This window comes from Tenrec ecaudatus, chromosome 1 (assembly GCF_050624435.1).
Source record: "Tenrec ecaudatus isolate mTenEca1 chromosome 1, mTenEca1.hap1, whole genome shotgun sequence".
NCBI classification, from domain to species: Eukaryota; Metazoa; Chordata; class Mammalia; order Afrosoricida; family Tenrecidae; genus Tenrec; species Tenrec ecaudatus.
The window spans coordinates 158,168,671-158,188,876 of record NC_134530.1 but is presented as its reverse complement, the minus strand read 5'-3'; the positions used below and the strand labels follow the sequence as shown (position 1 = coordinate 158,188,876).

General features: G+C 45.4%; 3 non-coding genes and 1 pseudogene across 3 annotated transcripts; 2 read left to right on the top strand and 2 right to left on the bottom strand.

Annotated features, from left to right (window-relative positions):
• Positions 1-1,069: 1,069 nt before the first annotated feature.
• On the top strand, positions 1,070-1,233 carry LOC142438032 (U1 spliceosomal RNA). Its single transcript, XR_012782504.1, has one exon. It is a non-coding gene; the product is annotated as a U1 spliceosomal RNA (small nuclear RNA).
• Positions 1,234-2,134: 901 nt separating this feature from the next.
• On the bottom strand, positions 2,135-2,395 carry LOC142437034 (bolA-like protein 2 pseudogene; annotated as a pseudogene).
• Positions 2,396-4,981: 2,586 nt separating this feature from the next.
• Positions 4,982-5,145, top strand: LOC142438151 (U1 spliceosomal RNA). The gene has a single exon (XR_012782580.1). It is a non-coding gene; the product is annotated as a U1 spliceosomal RNA (small nuclear RNA).
• Positions 5,146-17,865: 12,720 nt separating this feature from the next.
• On the bottom strand, positions 17,866-17,937 carry TRNAH-GUG (transfer RNA histidin (anticodon GUG)). Its single transcript has one exon. It is a non-coding gene; the product is annotated as a tRNA-His (tRNA).
• Between the last annotated feature and the right edge of the window lie 2,269 nt (positions 17,938-20,206).

Sequence of the window (20,206 nt, the reverse complement as noted above, 5' to 3'; positions counted from 1 at the left end):
CGACTGCAGGAGGAAAGCCGAATCAGTGATCTTGTAAGCATCTCAGCGCTGGCAGGGGTCTCGACACTGCTGCTCCAGCACCCAAGGCTCCATCGGGGTAGGTCCCTGTGGCTTCTCCTCAGGGATGCCTTGCAGGAAGTGAGCTTTGCCAGTTCTATCAGGGAACTGGCGAAGGCAGCTGCAGCCTGGTCTGACCATCACAAAGCAAGAGGCCTGAGAACTGGAAAGGTGAGGCTCACTGAGCTATTTATCTCGCCACCCTTCAATTAACCCCACATGTGTTTATCGGCCAGGTTGGCACAATAACTTTAACTACCTCAGATTTGGATTGGAATTGTATTAATTAGTAAAGAATTTTTGGTAATGACATTTTCACGATGTGGCTGTTGGTTCTTATATTGTTCTTCGCAATCAGTCAGACATGGGTAGCGATGGCATGTCAACCCATTTCCCAATTCTTTTCTCTTTATGCATATTTCCACTTAAAATTTTTTTTCCTTCAATATTATCACTGTGTTTCATCTCCCCCTAGCATAAGGATCACGGCGGGTCTGTGAGTCAGAGGTGACTGGATGACACCAAACAGCACCATCAAAAAGCCTTCATCTTTATATGACAGAGGCTCAACAAGGGTGGTTGCTGGTTCTTGCACATCCTATTTTGTTCATTTCTACTGAGAGCCCTGAGTGACTAAAGCGCTGTGCTGTCTCCATTCCCAGGTGAATCCGTTCCCTGCACTGGAAGGTTTGTGATCTCAAACAAAGGAAAGCTGAAAAGAGCAAAGGAGCCGGTTTCCGGATTGTACTGGAGGACAGCCAGCTACCGGTGACGTCGAGCCTTATGTAGATGAGGCAGCGCAGTGGCTGCTGGATGAGCACACGTGATGCTTAAAACTTAAGCTGTGATTTCCCGTACTTTTGTGGGGATGGAGTGCCTGGTTTTGGGTGAAGGTTTGTGCGTTCGGATGCAAGAGGGTGTAGGAGCGATGTGTAACGAGGGTCTGCTAAGTATCCGTGTGTGAAAAGTGCAGGGCGCGTGAGCGCGCGTGGGGCGAGCGGGCGAGCAATTCATACTTACCTGGCAGGGGAGATACCATGATCACGAAGGTGGTTTTCCCAGGGCGAGGCTTATCCATTGCACTCCGGATGTGCTGACCCCTGCGATTTCCCCAAATGTGGGAAACTCGACTGCATAATTTGTGGTAGTGGGGGACTGCGTTCGCGCTCTCCCCTGATAACTGGTATCAAAGGACAGACTCTTAAGCTGAGTTCTTTCCCTGATATGGAGGCCGTCTTTGAACACATATTGTCTGAGTAATGTGTTCATTAGCATGTTCTTTTAGTTAATCAAATTGTTCGCAAACAGAGGCAATCTAAATCAATACCTTGCTTTATCTGAGATATAATCTGAGATGTGTGATAGTTAAGTAAGAGGTGTAGAGTAGTTAAATCTATTTGTTTTGTCAATATCATCAAGTATCCATTGTTCTAGGTCGGTTTTGAAGTAGTCTGGTAGTATCAAAGCTGTGCCTTTTTCTTAATCAAGCTTTTCTGCCCGTGACAGATCCTAAAAGTGTTTTTAGTCTCTAATCATTTACTCTTTCTCCACCACATTTATGCTGCGATGTGCTGTTTCAGGCTCCACGTTGGGGGTGTGTGTGTTCGTGACCAGTTTAGGGCCCTTCCCAGTGCAGTGTGGCTTCTGTACAGCATGGCTCCTTTTCCCTGAAATGCCCTGTAATTCTTTGAGACAGTGAAGCCTGAAACTTGTTCTGTCCATAAAAACTCACTTGTTTTACAAACAGGCTTGGTATGAAGCCAAGAAGTGAGATATTACCCACTCTAGAAACCTCGGGGGTTTCTTTCTCTGTACCTTTAAAAAAAACCATTTTATTGGGGCTCATACAACTCATCACATAATCCATACATGCATCCATTGTGTCAAGCACATTTGTACATTTGTTGCCTCTTCATTCTCAAAACATTTGCTACTTGAGCTTTTGATATCAGCTTTCCGCCCCCCATTTCCCGCTCCCTCATGAATCCTTGATAATTTATCAATTATTTTGTCATATCTTTTTTTTATTTTGCTGGTCCAGATGTAAGGTTTAATGCCTGCGCAGGGCCCCCGCCCATCATTTCTGCCATTCGCGTGTCCACTGCTCTGGGGTCAAGGTCTTCTGCTCAAAGGCATGGATGTGATGAAGCTCTTCTGATAGGCACGCATTCACCAGACGTTGTCTCTGTAGCAGCGCTTTCCCCTGGAACTTGGAGGACACCAGCAGGACTCAGAAGTTGGCGGAGCCATGGTTGGGAGTCCTGTCCTCCACCTCCAGGTGCACCGCTTCCAGCTCTCGCTGTAGCTTCTCCTGGAGAAACTCGGCGCTGAGTTCCATTGCGGCAGCCCTGAGAGGGCAGCAGCCCAGCGGGGACCGCACGCAGCCCGGACCCGGGTCCTATTTTGTCATATCTAACACTGTCTGATGTCTTCCTTCACCTACTTTTCTCTTGTCCGCCCCCCAGGGAGGGGGTTATATGTAGATCCTTGTAATTGGTTCCCCACTTCCTACCCCACCCTTCCTCCACCATCCTGATATGGCCACTCACACCACTGGTCCTAAAGGGATGATCATCGGCCCTGGATTCCCTGTGGTTCCAGTTCCTATCTGTAGCAGTGTACATCCTCTGGTCTAGCCAGATGTGTAAGGTAGAATTGGGATCATGATAGTGGGGAAGGAAGAAGCATTTAGGAAGTAGAGGAAAGTTGTATGTTTCACCTTTGCTACACTGCCCCCTGACTGGCTCGTCTCCTCCCTGAAACCCTTCTGTCCAGTTGCCTACACATGGGCTTTGGGCTCCCACTCTGACTTTTTCTGTGCTTTCCAGCAACACTTACCAGTTGTTATGGTTGCTCTTGCCCTTTCTACTTTATCAATTTGTGGTTACCACTGTAACTTAAACATCAAATAGTTTAAACATTTGGGGCAGTTTACATTTCTTCAAGCTGCTTTGACTGAATACAATGTTTCTAGTCTGGCTTTTTGGAACAAAATGATTTTTGGCTCCAGCTACTGTATGATGTGTGTGTCTGGAGGGAGGACACAGTTTACGTTTCCCTTGGTTTTCTGTCCTTTAACAAGCATGAAACTAAAGTGTGCATTCCAAATTTCTTTTAATTATTTCATACGGGCCAAGTATTACATGAACCAAAAAAAAAAAGCCTCAGAGGTGAGGCTCTGTGTAAATCTCAAGTGATTTGGGCATATTATCAATAGTAATAAATGTCTCAGTTACCTCAAGGTCGGGTGTGTTGCATCAACAATGAGGCAGAAGTAGAAGTCCTGGGGGTGTTGGAGCAACGGCAATCTAGCTGAGAGGAATTACTAAAACACAGAAGGGCGAACGTGATGGTGAGACAGGGGGACGGTTAGGAAAACAGAGGAGAGCTATGAATAGACCTATAAGCATAGGTGTGCACATATGTAAGTATATTAATTCATTAAAAATAGTTATTGACATATATATATATATATATATATTTATATGGTGGATGGACTTTGGGCCTCTGCGCAAATCCTCTCTCAACACAAGAACACTTTGTTCTAAAAAATCGGCATTCTCCTAGCATGATTGCTGAAGACAAAAATGGGTACACAGGCATATGTGTTGAAGCAAGTGGATGGTGCATGGCTATCAAACGATACAGTGTCTGGGGTCTTCAAAGGCTTGAAGTTAAACCAGCAGGCATCTAGCAGAGAAGCAACAAGCCCACATGGAAGAAGCACACCAGCCTGTGCTATCAGGAGGTGTCGATGGGATCAGTTAACAGACATCAGAAGACCCAAAACAAGCAAACAAAAAACATTGTTGAGAAGTGGGGAGCCCATCAGAGACCCCAAACCCATCGTTAGACAATGGGACATCCCCTCACAGAAGGGTCACAAGGAAGGGATGAGTCATTTAGGGCGTGGTATATTAGATGAAACACACACTATTCCTCTGGTTCATGGAGGCTTCTCACCCTCCACTATCATGACCCCAGTCCTGCCTTTCTGTTCTGGGTAGACAGGAGTATGCACCTGGTACAGACAGAGCTCCTAACACAAGCAATCCAGGTCAGATAAACCCCTCTGGAGCAGAAATGGGAGTTGGAATGCCAGGAGGCCAGGAGAAAGCTGGGGGCAAAAAGGGAGGAATGGGGGACTGATTAAAATGATTGACACACACACAAAAATAAATAAAATAAAATGATTGACACATAAACAGACACACAGGGAACAACACAAACTGTGGGGGAAGGGAGGCAGTGGTCAGCGTAAGGTATGAAAATAGTAATTTATCAAGGGTGCCACGAGGGATAAAAGAGGAGCTGATACCAAGGACACATATAGAAAGTAAATGTTTAGAAAATAACGATGATAATGATGGCAACATGTGTACAAATATATTTGATATGATTGTTATAAGAGCTGTAAGAGACCCCAGTAAAGTGATCTTTTAATTTAAAAGACAAAAACACTTTTTTAAAAAAGCAAGAAAATTGATTTTTTTTAAAGAGAGAGGTAAGTTGAGTCGAGGAATTGGATTCTCACTCATCGTGTCCCTACAGGACAGAGCACAACTGCCCCGTTGGATTTCTGAAACTTATGTCCACAAGAGTACTGTGATCTCAAACAAAGGAAAGCTGAAAAGAGCAAAGGAACTGGTTCCCGGATTGCACTGGAGGACAGCCAGCTACCGGTGACGTCGAGCCGTATGTAGATGAGGCAGCGCAGTGGCTGCTGGATGACCACACGTGGTACTTAAATACGTTATGATTTCCCGTACTTTTGTGGGGATGGAGTGTCTGGTTGTTGGGTGAAGGTTTGTGCGTTCGGATGCAAGAGGGCGTAGGAGCGATCTGTAACGAGGGTCTGCTAAGTATCCGTGTGTGAAAAGTGCAGGGCGCGGGAGCGCGCGTGGGGCGAGTGGGCGAGCAAGTCATACTTACCTGGCAGGGGAGACACCATGATCACGAAGGTGGTTTTCCCAGGGCGAGGCTTATCCATTGCACTCCGGATGTGCTGACCCCTGCGATTTCCCCAAATGTGGGAAACTCGACTGCATAATTTGTGGTAGTGGGGGACTGCGTTCGCGCTCTCCCCTGGTTGCTGACGGTTTAAAAGTAGACGTTTTAGCTTTTTTTTTTTTCTTAACACACAGCACAATGTAACATATTTGTTTTTTAGAGCAGCGTCTCTGTTAAGTGGTTTTCTGCTTCCTGTGCTACTTCTTGTAACTTTGTTAAGATACCTGGTGGGCGTTACCTACACGTTCCTAGTACTTTGCATGGTTTCTTGGTGAGATGGGGACGTACCTTACACTGTGTTAAGAGTGTGAGTCACAAGTGATTTCCTAACTCAAACAGTTAAAAATCCCTTTTTTCATTTGCTTTGTGGGGGGGTCCTACACCTCCTATGTTATATACCTGCCCCATAAGCACTTTGACTGTCATCTACATTTTTTTCTGCATTTGTGTCCCAGGTGTGGGAAATTAATTCAACTGCATCTTATATGTATACATATGGTAGTGGGGTACTGTATGTGGGCTCTCCCCTTATCCTCAGTTGTCAAACAGTAAATACTTTTTTGAATTCTTTAATTTTTATTCTAATCTTTTTGAACTGTCATCGGTGTTTTACCAGTGAAGAGCATTTATATTTAGTCATTGCTCTGTGGCTGTTTACTTCTCATTAAATTTAGTAGTGCTTAATTGATCTTTTAGAGGCAGCTTGTGTCCATGTTGCGTTACTGTAGTCAAGAATGTTTTATTTCAAAGGCTACTGTTTCACTCTGGCAATCTTCATTCCATGGATAAGACATTGGCAACAAAGATTTAGGGTCTAGGTAATACTGCTTCTAGGCTCTCTGGTGGCACAAAACAACATGTGCTTTGTGTGTTTGGTAGAGTTTTATACTAATCCTCTGCATTTCAAGTAAACACCAGGAGAGGATCCTGTTTCCCCTTTGCCCTGATTTGTATCCTCTTCCAAACTGACAATCCTAATCCCAGACTAGTCTAATCAATTTGTCATGGCTTTCCTCCGTTTCCTTGCCAATGTACTTTACCAAGCATGATGTCCTTCAGTAGCCGCTGCTCTGTCCTGACATTGTCTGTGCTTTGACTTTTAAGGACCAGTGGCTGTACTTCCAAGACAGATGTGGTTTTTTTCGTGGTAGTTCATGGTACTTTCAATATTCTTTGCCAGAAACATAATTCTCCTTTGGTCTTCCTTTTTCAAAGTCCAATTTTCACATGTTTAGGAGGCGATTGAAAATACCATGACTTGGTCCTCAAAGCAACATCTTTGCTTTTTAACACTTTAAAGAAGTCTTGCGACCAGTGGTGTGAGTGGCGATACCAGGAGGGTGGGCTGGAAAGGGGGAACCGATTACACGGATCTACATATAACCTCCTCCCTGGGGGATGGACATCAGAGAAGTGGGTGAAGGGAGAAGTCGGACAGGGCAAGATATGACCAAATAATAATTTATAAATTATCAAGGGTTCAAGAGGGACGGAGGTGGGGAGGGAGGGGAAAATGAGGAGCTGCTGCCAGGGTCTTAAGAGGAGAGCAAATACTTTGAGAATGATCAGGGTAACGAATGTACAAATGTGCTTTACCCATTGATGTATGTATGGATTGTGATAAGAGTTGTATGAGCCCCTAATAAAATGATTTTTTTTAAGAAGTCAAACACCGCAGATTTACGCTATGCAATGGGTCATTTGATCTCTTGACTGCTGTATTCATGTGTATGGATTGTGGATCTAAGCAAGATGAAATCTCAACAATTTCAATATTTTTCCCATTTATTATGATTTCCTTACAGATGTAGTTGTGAGGATGTTGGTCTCCATGACACTGAGTTACAATAAATATGAAAGAGTGCAATCCTTTAGCTTCATCAGCAAGTGCTTTGAGTCCTACTCATTCTCCTCAATCAAGGTGTGTCATCTGCACATCACAAACTGACATCTTTCACTACTGCTGTGCAAGCCACACACTTGAATTTTCAGCCTTTTAAAGCACATAGCCAAGTTATCAGGAAAAATGGACTACCGAGATCAAGGTGTTACAGAATGCACACACTTTTGTCAGGAGAGCCATCATGAGGGAATGGTTTTGAGATACAATTTTACTAAAAAGCAACATGGAAACAATTCTAAGTGTTCAGGTCACACAAATGCATAGTAGTAACTAAAAATTTCCATTAAGTCTGTTGTCTATTAGTGGTACAACCTCATTCCGTCCTATCCCATAGGATGTTATATTATTACCCCAAACAGTCAAATTTTCCCATAATCCAGCATCTCATTATTTTCTGGTTGTACCAAAAAATGAACAGCCAGTAGATTTTAGACCTTAAAAAATGAAGCATTTATACTTTTTAAAAATGGGATGAAGTGACATTTCCTTTTTCTTAAAAATGTTCTAAGCAGCAGATATTAAGGGCTCAAGTAGAAGGCAAATGTTTTGAGAATGATCATGGCAACAAATATACATATGTTCTTGACACAATGGATGTGTGTATGGGTCGTGATAAGGATTGTACGAGCCCCCAATAAAATGATTTTTTTTTCTTTTTTTTTTTAACAATTTATTGGGGCTGATACAATTCTTTTCACAGTTCATACATATACATACATCAATTGTATAAAGCACATCTGTACAGTCTTTGCCCTAATCATTTTTTTCTCTTTTCTTCTTTTACATTTTATTAGGGACTCAAACAACTCTTACCACAATCCATACATATACATACATCAATTGTATAAAGCACATCCATACATTCCCTGCCCCAATCATTCTCAAGGCATTTGCTCTCCACTTAAGCCCCTTGCATCAGGTCCTCTTTTTTCCCCCCCCTCCCTCCCCTTTCCCCCATCCCTCATATGCCCTTGGTAATTTATACCTCGTTATTTTGTCATATCTTGCCCTATCCGGGGTCTCCCTTCCCCCCTTCTCTGCTGTCCCTCTCCCAGGGAAGAGGTCACATGTGGCTCCTTGTAATCAGTTCCCCCTTTCCAACCCACTCACCCTCCACTCTCCCAGCATGGTCCCTCACACCCTTGGTCCTGAAGGTATCATCCACCCTGGATTCCCTGTACCTCTAGCCCTCATATGTACCAGTGTACAGCCTCTGGCCTATCCAGCCCTGCAAGGTAGAATTCGGATCATGGTAGTTGGGGGGAGGAAGCATCCAGGATCTGGGGGAAAGCTGTGTTCTTCATCGATACTACCTCACACCCTAATTAACCCATCTCCTCTCCTAAGCCCCTCTATGAGGGGATCTCCATTGGCCGACACTCGGGCCTTGGGTCTCCACTCTGCACTTCCCCCTTCATTTAATATAATATATATATACACATACATATATACATATACACATATATACACATACATACACACACTTATATCTTTTTTTTTTTGCATGATGCCTTATATCTGGTCCCTTGGGCACCTCGTGATCACACTGGCCGGTGTGCTTCTTCCATGTGGGCTTATTTGCTTCTGAGCTAGATGGCCGCTTGTTCACCTTCAAGCCTTTAAGACCCCAGACACTATCTCTTTTGATAGCCGGGCACCATCAGCTTTCTTCACCACATTTGCTTGTGCACCCATTTGTCTTCAGCGATCCTATCATGGAGGTGTGCAGTCAATGATATGATTTTTTGTTCTTTGATGCCTGGTAACTGATCCCTTTGGGACCACTCGATCACACAGGCTGGTGTGTTCTTCCATGTGGACTTTGTTGCTTCTGAGCTAGATGGCCGCTTGTTTATCTTCAAGCCTTTAAGACCCCAGTCACTATCTCTTTTGATAGCCGGGCACCATCAGCTTTCTTCACCACATTTACTTGTTCACCCACTTTGGCTCCAGCCGTTGTGTCGGGAGAGTGAGCATCATAGAGTTCCAATTTAATAAAAGAAGGTATTCATGCATAGAGGGAGTGTTTGAGTAGAGGCCCAAGGTCCTTCCGCCACCTTAATACTTGATCTATAAATATAGACACAAAGATCTATTTCCCCAACCTCCTATATATATTTGCATGTACATGTCTTTGTCTAGACCTCCATGAATGCCCTTTGACTCCTAGTTCTTTCCTCCATCTCCCTTGACCTTCCTCCTGCCCTACTACCATGCTTCATCGCCACCTGGGCTAGAGTATACCTCTTCTCTAAGCAACCTTACCCTTGATCATTTCCCACCAGGCCTGCCACTCCCCCTTCTCTACCATTTGTGGTCCCATGTTTTTCCCTTGTCCCTGGGTTTGTTAACACCACTTCCTTACCCCCCCTACCCCCCCACCCCAAGTCCCCCCGGAACTGTCGGTCCCGTTGTTTTTCATCCAGATAGTTCATCCAGCCTGTCCTATTCAGACAGACCTGTGGAGTCACTAACATGCACGAAAACTAGACAGAAGAACACAAAGCAACAGTATACAACCAGACAACAAAACAACCAAAACAAACCACTGAAAAAGATCAGAACAAAACAGTTCACAAGAGAAAAGCTTGTAGTTAGTTCAGGGATCTTTGCTGGCCCTTAGGAGCGTTTTCCAGTCCAGTCTGTTGGGGCACCACGCCCTGGCCCCAAAGTCCACTTTCAGCATTCCCTGGGGACCTTGCCACTCCATTCCCTTGCTGTTCCGCTGCACTCCCCCAGTGCTTTGCCTCGGTGTGGTGGGATCAGGTCAGGTGCAATTCCCACACTGTGTCTCCGGTGCTGTCCCCTGTATTGCCCTTAGTCACTGAGGGGCATCATGTCTCATAGTAGGGCCAGCCATGTTGTTCTCTCTGTGGACTGGCTGCTCTACTCAGGAACATCATCATCACGGCCTGGTGGGCCAGGCTGTGTTCCACTCTCTCCTCCTGCCCCTTCATCTGCTCCCGTGTGCTCTGGTCAAATATGTCCATCTCCCATAGCTGCAGAGTCAATGTCGTCCTTTGGAACAAATTCTTTTTGGGGGAGGGGCAGGAATCCACTTAATTTATGGTGCTGGGGCCAGCCTCCCAGACCTCTCCACTGGTTCCCTCCTCCACGCCGGGATATTGCATTCACACCTTGCGACACTGGGTTGAAGTCTGGTCCCCCTTTCCCTGTGGAGATATAAACCATACCCTCCCCTTGGGTGGATTAATGCCCCATTTCTGTCATGCTGATTGTACTTACCTCAGGGGACTCATGTTGTACCTGTCCCTTTGGGTCTGGCTTACTTCGCTTAACATAATTCCTTCCAGCTCTTCCCATGAAATAACGTGTTTCATGTGCTCATCAGTGCTTTTTAGCGCTGCATAATACTCCATTGTGTGTATGTGCCAAAGTTTGCTAATCCACTCGTCTATCGATGGAAACTTAGGCTGTTTCCAAGTCTTTGCTATTGTGAATTGTGCCGCAATAAACATTGGAGCGCATATGACTGGTCGTGTTTTATTTGCTGCTTCAACCGGGTATATGCACAGTAGAGGGATGGCTGGGTCGTAAGGTAGATCAATTTCCATTTTCTTTAGGTATCGCCAGATTGCTTTCCACAGTGTCTGTACAAATCTGCACGACCACCAGCAGTGGAGGAGGGTTCCTACTTCACCACAGCCCCTCCAACACTTGTTGCTCTCTGATTTACTGATCTGGGCTAGCCTCAGGGGTGTTAGGTGGTATCTCATGGTTGTTTTGATTTGCATTTCTCTATGGCAAGGGACTTTGAGCACTTTCTCATATATTTATTGGCCATATTGATCTCCTCTCTAGTGAAAGTTCTTCTCATTTCTTTTGCCCACTTCCTTAGGGGGTTAACTGTTTTCCTCTTTTTGCAGGTCATGATGGTGTTGTAGATTTTAGTAATGAGCCCTTTGTCTGACGTGTCATTACTAAAAATCTTCTCCCAGTCTGTGGGTTGCCTTGTCACCCTCTTGGCAAAGTCTTTCGAGGTGCACAGGTGTTTTATTCTTATTAGATCCCATTTGTCGATTTCCAGATCACCTGTGTGTGTCCCCTTCCCTGTTGCAGTGAGCCTATGTGCTCCCTGGGCCAGTGCTCTGAGATTAGTCCCGATTCCCTCCTTAATGGTCCTGATGGTTTGGGGTTTGACTTCTAGATCTGTGATCCACCTTGAGTGTATTCTTGTGCATGGGGTGAGGTAGACATCTTGTTTCAACTTTCTACATGTGGATATCCATTGTTTCCAGCACCACTTATTAAAGAGGGCATCTGCTTCCCACTTGATGTTTTTGGGACCCTTGTCGAAGATCAGTTGTCTATATGCTGATGATTTTACTCCTGGGCTTTCTCTTCTTTTCCACTGGTCTGAGTGTCTATCATTGTGCCAGTACCATGCTGTTTTGACCACTGTAGCTGTGTAGTAGGCATTAAAATCAGGTAGGGCGAGTCCTCCAATTGTGTCCTTCTTCTTGAGGAGTTCTCTGCTAATTCTGGGTTTCTTCCCTCTCCATATGAAGTTGGTGGTCAGTTTTTCCAATTCTTTGAAGAAGGTTGATGGTAATTGGATTGGTATAGCATTGAACTTGTAGAGTGCTTTAGGAAGAACTGTCATCTTTACTATGTTCAGCCTACCTAACCATGAGCAGGGGAGCTTCATCCATTTGTGAAGGTCACTTTTGGTTTCCTGTAATAGGGTTTTATAATTATGCTTATATAGGTCTTTAGTATTTTTTGTTAAGTATATTCCTAGGTATTTCAGTTTTTTCTTGGCTACTGTGAAGGGTACTTCCCTCTTAATCGCCTCTTCCATGGCCCTGTCCGATGTGTATAGAAACCCTACCGACTTCTGTTTTTTGATCTTGTATCCTGCTACTCTTCCGTATTCCTCTATTGCTGTAAGTATTCCAAATGTGGAGTTTTGGGGGTCTTCAATGTATAGGATCATGTCATCTGCAAATAACGATAGTTTCACCTCCTCCTCTCCCAACTGGATCCCTTTGATGTCCTTCCGCTGTCTTATGTTGTTAGCCAGAACCTCCAAAACGATATTGAGTAGAAGAGGGGACAGGGGGCATCCTTGTCTTGTACCCTTTTTCAGTGGTAGTCACCACTAAAATGATTTTTACAATGTTTCTAGAGCTACCAAAAAACTTGCATGTACAAAATAGTTAAAACATTCTTCAGATTGTACGAGGGGGGGCGCCGGGGAGGGAGGGGTGGAGAAACAGGGTCCACTAAGACATGGTAGATTGATCACACTGACTTCTTTTTCTCGGTCTACATCAGACAGAGGCTTCTCTTTCCTAGGATTTCATGTCTCCACTTTCTTTAGTTTCCTAGTTAGCCCTTCAGCCTGTGTTCACAGTTCCTTTTCACCCTTGGGACACAATTTTGCCTGAAGATTTATCCTTTCCTGCTGCCTTCTTTGATGTTGTCTCCACTTTGGCTGACAACCTTTCAGATCACCCCCTTCACTGCCCTTTCAGTTGGCTCAGCCAACCAATCTTTCTTTTGGGCATCTTGGCTATTGGAGGGTGCTTGCTAAGTGCCTGCAGGGAGGGCCTGCACAGAGTTTTATTGAAGTTTGGCGCCTGGCAGCTGCCACTCTGCCTGCTGCGCTGGCAGCTAGGAAGGACCCTTTTAAGATGTCCGAGGGTGCCCAGGCAATTGTCATGGTTCTCGCTTAGCATGCCCAATGAATATCAGCCAAAGGGCTGACTTATACACCTTCAAGTTTACAATAGTAGGCAGAGGGAGTTTACCCAATTAGACATAATATCCATACCAATAAATACATTCTGGTAAAGGAGAGATCTGTTTAAATCTTTCCATTCTCACCCAAGCATTCACTTTAGTCCCATCAATTTTTGTGCTTTCATTCCTCCTGAGTCTAAACTGTCAATCAGATGTCAGCTTGATGTCCTCATTGGAGACACTAAGGAATTAAATAGCTCCTTGGAGGTGGGACACAGGCTGAGTCCCTGGGAGACATTGCAGCTGACAAGCCACATGGAGCTAAGCTAGTGCCCTGAGCTGGAGGAGCCACTTGGAGATCCCTGCCAGTGCTGAGATGCTTACACCACCACTTGATCCACAAGACTTCCCACCAACTGGCCTGTGATCTTGCTGCCTTCTGCCTCATTGCATGTGTTTTGTGAGTCTGAAGAGGCCTTTGTAAATTGGTGTTGGATGTGTGGGCTAATATCGGACTTACGAACTTGATCTAGACTGGGTTGGGATGTTTCCTTAATATACAATTACTCTTTATATAAAGATATTTCTTATTCACATATGTGTGTTTATGAATTTGTTTCTTGAGTATACCCAGACCTACACACAAGCCTTGAACAATTTTTCTGGACAATCAACCCTAGGAGGTTTCTCAATAAATGCAATAAAACGTTGGTGCAAAATAGGTTAACAACTGTAGGGAGCTGCGTGTCTCCCCACCCTGGATTTTAGCCATGCATCTACTCTCGCCATACAAACTGCCCAGAGGTTTTTCTGCCCTTTGTTCCTTTCCCGCCAGAGGGTGGCTGCCCTGACCCTTGCTGGGATTGGTGATCTTTCAGTAGCAGCTGCTATGCTCATTGGTCAATACATGTCTGATGGCATCTCCCCCCAGGCTCACCAGGAATGCCTCATTAGCATACTTACCTGTTTGATCAGTTGCCCTCCATTCCTTCCTTGTTTGAAGATGCACGACTGTTGGCTACCTCAGATGTACCCTATTTTACATGTGACGTAATGGTGCCAGCCCCTCGCTGGCTATTTAAACCTCTGCTCTCAACTCAATAAATGAGGCTTGATCAGATTCTTGTCTTGCCTCCATTTCTCGCGCCCTTGCCCATCTTCATTCCCAGTCCCTCTTTCAGGTGTCCACGTTCTTGATGTCCTGCGGGACAGGACAAACAACAAGTGTGAAATTAAAATGCTCCTCGGGTGCATAAGCAAATATGGTGAAGAAAGCTGATGGTACCCAGCTATCAAAAACTATAGAGTCTTAAAGTCTTTTAGATAATCATGAGGCCACCAGCTGAGCAGTAACAAAGCCCACAATGAAGAAGCACACCCGCCTGTGGGATCACAAGGTGTCAACAGGATCAGGTACCAGCAATCAGAGAACAAATATATATATATATATATCATTGTGAATGAGGGAGAGTGCGGAGTAGCGACCCAAAGTCCATCTGTAGGCAACTAGACATCCCCTTACAGAAAGGTCTCTAGGAGGAGACGAGCCAGTCAGGGTGCAGTAAAGCACCGAGGAAACATACAAATTTCCTCTAGTTCTTTTATACTTCTTCTTGCAACTATCACGATCCCAGTTCTAGCTTACAAATCAGGCTAGACCAGAGCATGTACATTGGTACAGATAGGAATTGGAAACACAGAGAATCCAGGACAGATGAACCTCTTTAAGGACCAATAAGAGTAGCCACACCAGCAAGGTAAGGGGAAGGTGGGGAAGAAAGGGCAACTTGATCACAAGGATGTACATATGACCCCATGCATGGGGGAAAAGTGGGTGAAGGGACACATCGGACAGTGTAAGACACGACAAAATAATAATTTAGAAATTATCAAAGGTTCATGAGAGAGCGAGGGTCGGGAAGGGAGAGGGAAAATGAGGTGATATCAAGGGCTCAAGTAGAAAGAAGGTTGAGAATGACGATGGCAACAAATGTACAAATGTGCTTGACACATGGAGAGATGGATGGATTGCAATGAGACTTTTATGAACCCCCAATAAAATTATTTTTAAACTATAAAAATGCTTCTAATTGAGTAAAAGTGAAAGTAGGCTTGGTATCTTTAGTGACAAAAAAAGTTCACATCAAACAAAACAAAACAAATAACAAAATAATTCTACTACAAACAAATTAACTATAGTATTGAGATATAGTAGTTTCCACAAACCTGGGAAAGAATTTTTGAGATCTGATGAGATCAGCTATGTTTTCTTGAATTTCATCAACATTTCTGATAAAATATCTGCAAACTACAATGACTTTAATATTCCTCATGGGAACTTTGTCAATTGATGTTCAGTTTTGTGTGGAACCAGATAATCCTGAAGCATTTTCACAAGCGGTCTCTCTGTCTTTCCGAGATGATATGGGTTAGCGGTGCCCTCAGGAAGATGTGTCCAACCTGGGAATAGAAGTGTCAGACTCTACAGTCACTGCAGTTGGTTCATCCTCTGAAAGAGAAGTAGCACAGACAGACATGCACCCTGGTGCTCATCACAGCCCTTCCACCGTGAGAGGATGGAGACAGCCAATGCGCCCGTCCGAGGAAAGGCAGAGTTGTCTTTGGTCCATGCACACAATGAATTAGCACCCGCGGTTAAAAAAATAATCATGACTCTATGAACCTCCTGATATGGATTGTGGCGGGAGGTCAGATGCTCACAGGCATCTTCCCTGAAGGCAGTCCCTGCCAGCCTGCTGTCTCCCCACATGAGGGGGGGGGGGGCCCTGAGACCATTAGCTTGGTTCCTGTAGGTGGGGTTCACACCCCACTGATAATGGTGTCTGTCAGTTGAGCCAGGGAACAGGCCAAACCGGCTCTGTGACATCCAAAGTTAGGCTGCCATCCTGTACCTAGGATCCGCCCCTCTTGCCACATGTATACCCCAATCCCTCCTCTTCCTATTGCGTGGATACCCCTAGATCACCCTCTCCCATGACTGTATTACCTATAGCACAACCCCTTCCTGTGACACATGTCCTCACCTGTGATTAGGGGGCTTGCATGTCCCCAGAGAATATAAAAAGCCTGGACTAGCATTAACGATCTCTCTCTTCCTCCACGTGGACCACCAAGTGGGGCTGAGGTTAGCTTGCTATGAATCCTGTCTGACTCCATCTATTTCAATACTTCACTTCTATCTCTCATGCTCTCTATGACTTTACTGTGATCTTTACTTATTATCGCTGTACAATTGCGCCTGCCGGACCCGTAATGATGTGTTGGGGGCTGGCTTCTCCTGCCAATGGAAGACATGAGGCTGAATAGAATCAGCCTGTGGGAACAGCGTGAGGAAAACTGGGTAAGCCTTTAGGAGATGGAATGTTGCTCCTGGCAAAAAGGAAGGTCTACTTGGTAAACTTCCACTTAGTCTCACCATGAAAGTTTTTCCCGCCAAAGAAGTTAAAACAAAACAGAACCAAAAAAAAGTTAAAACAGGGAAGAAAAAATATATATATATATATATCACTCCTTTTGACTGCCATTTAGTCAATGTTGTCTCATCGTGAGTCCCTCTAGGTTTCCAAAAGTGTAAGTGTTTATGGAAGAAGAAAGCTCAGGGCTTCTGTGGGTGCTGGTGGTTTCCGATTGCCGACCATGCCAATAGCAGCCCATCATACAGTATATATTCCATCTATAATATCATGACTCTCAGTACCTGAGCATGTCGACTGCTTTGGAAACAGACTCTTGTGGATGGAATTAAATAAATTCACAGGAGGCATACTGGCGTGCAGTGGGCCCTAATCCAACATAACTGCTGTTCCTATAGAAACAAGACAGGACAGTCAGACACACAGATACACAGGGAGGATGCGCAGTGAAGACGGGCAGAGACGGTAAGGATGCTCCCACAGACAGGTCAGACCTGGGACCTCCAGGAGCTAGAAGAGGGAGGGAGGGCTCTTCCCCAGTCGTCTTCAGAGGGAGCTTGACTCTGCCTGCATCTTGATGATCAAAGGCTTGGCTCCAGAAGGATGAGAGAATGAATTTCTGATGTTTGAAGACAACCACTTGGTGAAACTTTTTAAGGACAGCCCTCAAGTGAACTCACTGCCAGGGGAGGAGATTCTGGCTGAGAAGAATTGCCCCCTGTGGTTTTCTGAAGCTCTACCTCTGCATGGGGGCAGAAAGCCTCTTTGTTACTTTACAAATGAAAGGGCAACTCAATAAATAAGAACTCAGAAAGTAACACTTAAAAAGAAGAGAGCAGGAAGGGTCAGGACCTTGAAAACTGTCCAGGTTCCTTGCCTATCAGAGCTAAGCTCTGGTCCAGTGGCTGCAAAAGGAGAAGTGGAATTGAAACGGACTTCCATGTGTCTGTGGCGCAGGAACTAGTGTCAAACAGTTGCAGAAGGAAAAAGAAGTGACTGCAGAAACGCACAAACGAGATTGTGCAACACTTGTCACAGCGACCTTGTGAACAGCAACCCACCTTCAAAGAGCACAACTGTCCACCAACTGTCTGCACACACATGGGAATGACACGCAGGAACAACACGGAAACGACACACACGCATGCATCCAGCTGGATACATGTCCAAACTACTAGATGGCATTAAAAAGAGAGACCAAGAATTAAACAAGAGACAGATACGGAAATGTGGAGTCATTTGTGTACATGTCACGGTGGGGAGAGCTGGACGTCCGGATGGTGACTGGTCTCCTGGGGATGAGGTGCACTGGGAACAGAGCGCTCCGAGCGGCTCTGTAGGTCAAGGACGGCTTTCCGTGGTCTGGTCAGTCAGCTTCGTGGTGCCGCGTACTGGAATGCACACGGCTCCCTCTGTATGAATTACGCCGTCCTTCAACAATGCCCTGTTTACACACAGGTGTCCCGTGACGGCACTCACTTCTGTTTATTGAAAATACCCTAGTTGCAGGACGAACTCCTTTCATCGGCCTGTTCGTTTCATGCTAATATTTGGAGTCCCTCGACCGAGAGAAAAAGCCAGGCGCCCACAGTTTCCTAGCGGTTGCTGGGCACCAAGTGGGGTGCGCGCGGCGACCCGCGGTTCGAGTCCTTTCCCTTCTGCAGCCCGCAGGGTGCTGCTCTGGGGGAGACAGCAGGAGAAAGGGCAAGAGGCCTCCCTAAAAGGAGAAAGGCCACTGCGGTGGAGACCAGAGACTGCCGTGACTCGGAGTCGAACCGAGGTTGCTGCGGCCACAACGCAGAGTACTGACCACTATACGATCACGGCGCGCCACACGCCCGCGCTGCCGGGCTTCCCTGGACTCTTAGATATGACACCAAAACCACGTGCAGAAAAAACCGAAAACTTTTGGTCCTCAAAGGATCCAAGCAACAAAGTGAAGAAAGAACTTACAAAATGGGTGAAAATATGCAACAGCCAAGCTCCCGATAAGGGTTCACTGCCTTGAATATACAATGAGCTCATACAAACAGTGACATACAGGCATACGACCTATCCCCAAGCAAACAAAACACAGAAAGTAAAAGGTACAAAGCCTTTGAAGAGAAATTTCAGTAAAAGTGATATTTAAGGGGAAAAAAAGGAGGACCTGATGCAAGGGGCTTAGGTGAAGAGCAAATGCCTTGAGAGTGATTGGGACAGGGAGTGTATGGGTGTGCTTTGTACAATTGATGTATGTATATGTATGGATTGTGGTAAGAGTTGTTGGAGTCCCTAATAAAATGTAAAAGAAGAAAAAAAAAAGAAAATGATTAGGGCAAAATATGTACAGATGTGCTTTATACAATTGATGTATGTCTATGTATGGATTGTGATAAGTGTTGTATGAGCCCCTAATAAAATGTTTTAAAAAAAAAAGTGATATTTAAATGATGACTAAGCACATGCGAGACCCCCGACATTACTCTTTGTTAGGAAAATACACACAAACACCCAGTGAGAGGTCGCTGTGCTCAGGACTGCTGCTATCAGACAACTGAAATACACACATTGAGAGGGAGGCCGTAAGCGTGCCGGTTCCCACCCACAGGCGCTAGGCGGAAGAAAGACCCGATCACCTGTTTCAGATAAGAGGGCTTCCTAGGAAACCGTGTGGGACAGGATCCACTCTATGCCCTTGTGTGTAATGCGGCATCCGTTCCACAGCTACACACAAGGCTCATCTCCTGTCTTTTCAGAGACATGGTACGCTCTAAAGGGGAACTTGCCGAAGAGTCCTCCTCATCTCAAATCGCTGTCGAAGGAAAGAACATCTCATGAAGCTATGTCAACATGTCTAGAACATGCTTCGCTTCCCTGCCTAGCCAAGTGAAGCGGGTGCATTTCCCCACTTTTGTACCTGCTTCCGAAAGGGAGGGAAGAGCTCCTTCACCTACAGCCTGGAAAAGGTCCATGCAGACCATCTCAGTGCTGAGCAAGACCTGCTGACAGTGCGGCGTTGACACCCACTGTTGCAGTTGGCCCTGCGTCTCTTCCCTGAGTGTGTAAGGTGTTAGCACAAGGCGTTCATGGATTTCAGAAATGCTTGCAAGGGATGGAGTGGTTTGACATCCTTGAGAGAGTTTCTTGTGGCAGCCTTGACGATAAACACAAGTGGGATTAATTGAAGGGCGGAGAGATAAGTGGCTGGGTGAGCCTCGCCTTTCTTGTCCCTTGCTCTTTAATCATCGGACCAGTGTGCAGCTGCCTTGCTTGTTCTGTGCCTCAATTTAATGGGCACATTAGCCTGTGGACTGTGTCACTGTAAGTGGAGGTCCTTTTAAGACCACACAATTGGAATTTACATGTCTGTAGCTGAGGACTGACAGTTGATGAGCTGCCTTGCTGTTTGCTGCCTGCTCTGGGATAGCCTCGCTCTCTCTACAGAGGGCACCTGACGACCCTGAAAACTTGGAAGACTGCTCCTGTCTCACAACTCTCTCACGGCGTGAGTTGCACTCAGCCATTTGTACTGCTTTATAACTTAACTGCTCATTTCTTGTATTATTATCAATCGGTTTAAAACATAACTGTTCATTTCTTGTATTAAATATTATCTGTTTATAATTTAACTGTTCATTTATTGTGTTATATATCTATCTTTATAACTATATATATATACATATATATAATTATCAGCAATCCGGTTTTGTCTCTCTAGAGGACCCTGTCTAGCACAATCCTAATGCTCTTGACCCTGGTGACCGGCATCGGAACTCCCTCAGCTACCCTCCATGGGGTCATGTGAGGTTCCTCGAGTGGGTAATAGCTCGTTTTTAGCTTCCCACCAGAAGGAATTCGCGCCAGAGCCGGTTGGTCATACGCGTGAGTTTTTATGATGGACCGGACAAGTGTCAGGTTTCACAGTCTCAAAAGAGTACATGCTATTTCAGGGAGGCGTGCTCAGCCCTGGGGGGTGGGGGGTAGAGTAGGTGAGAAGAGACCTCCCCCTCCAACCTGCCACTGACCTGAAGCAGGGTTGAAACAAAAAAGAGAGAAGGCCTTCCCATCACTAGGGCTGTCAAATTCTGGCAGGAGGCATGCTTGATGGTATTGG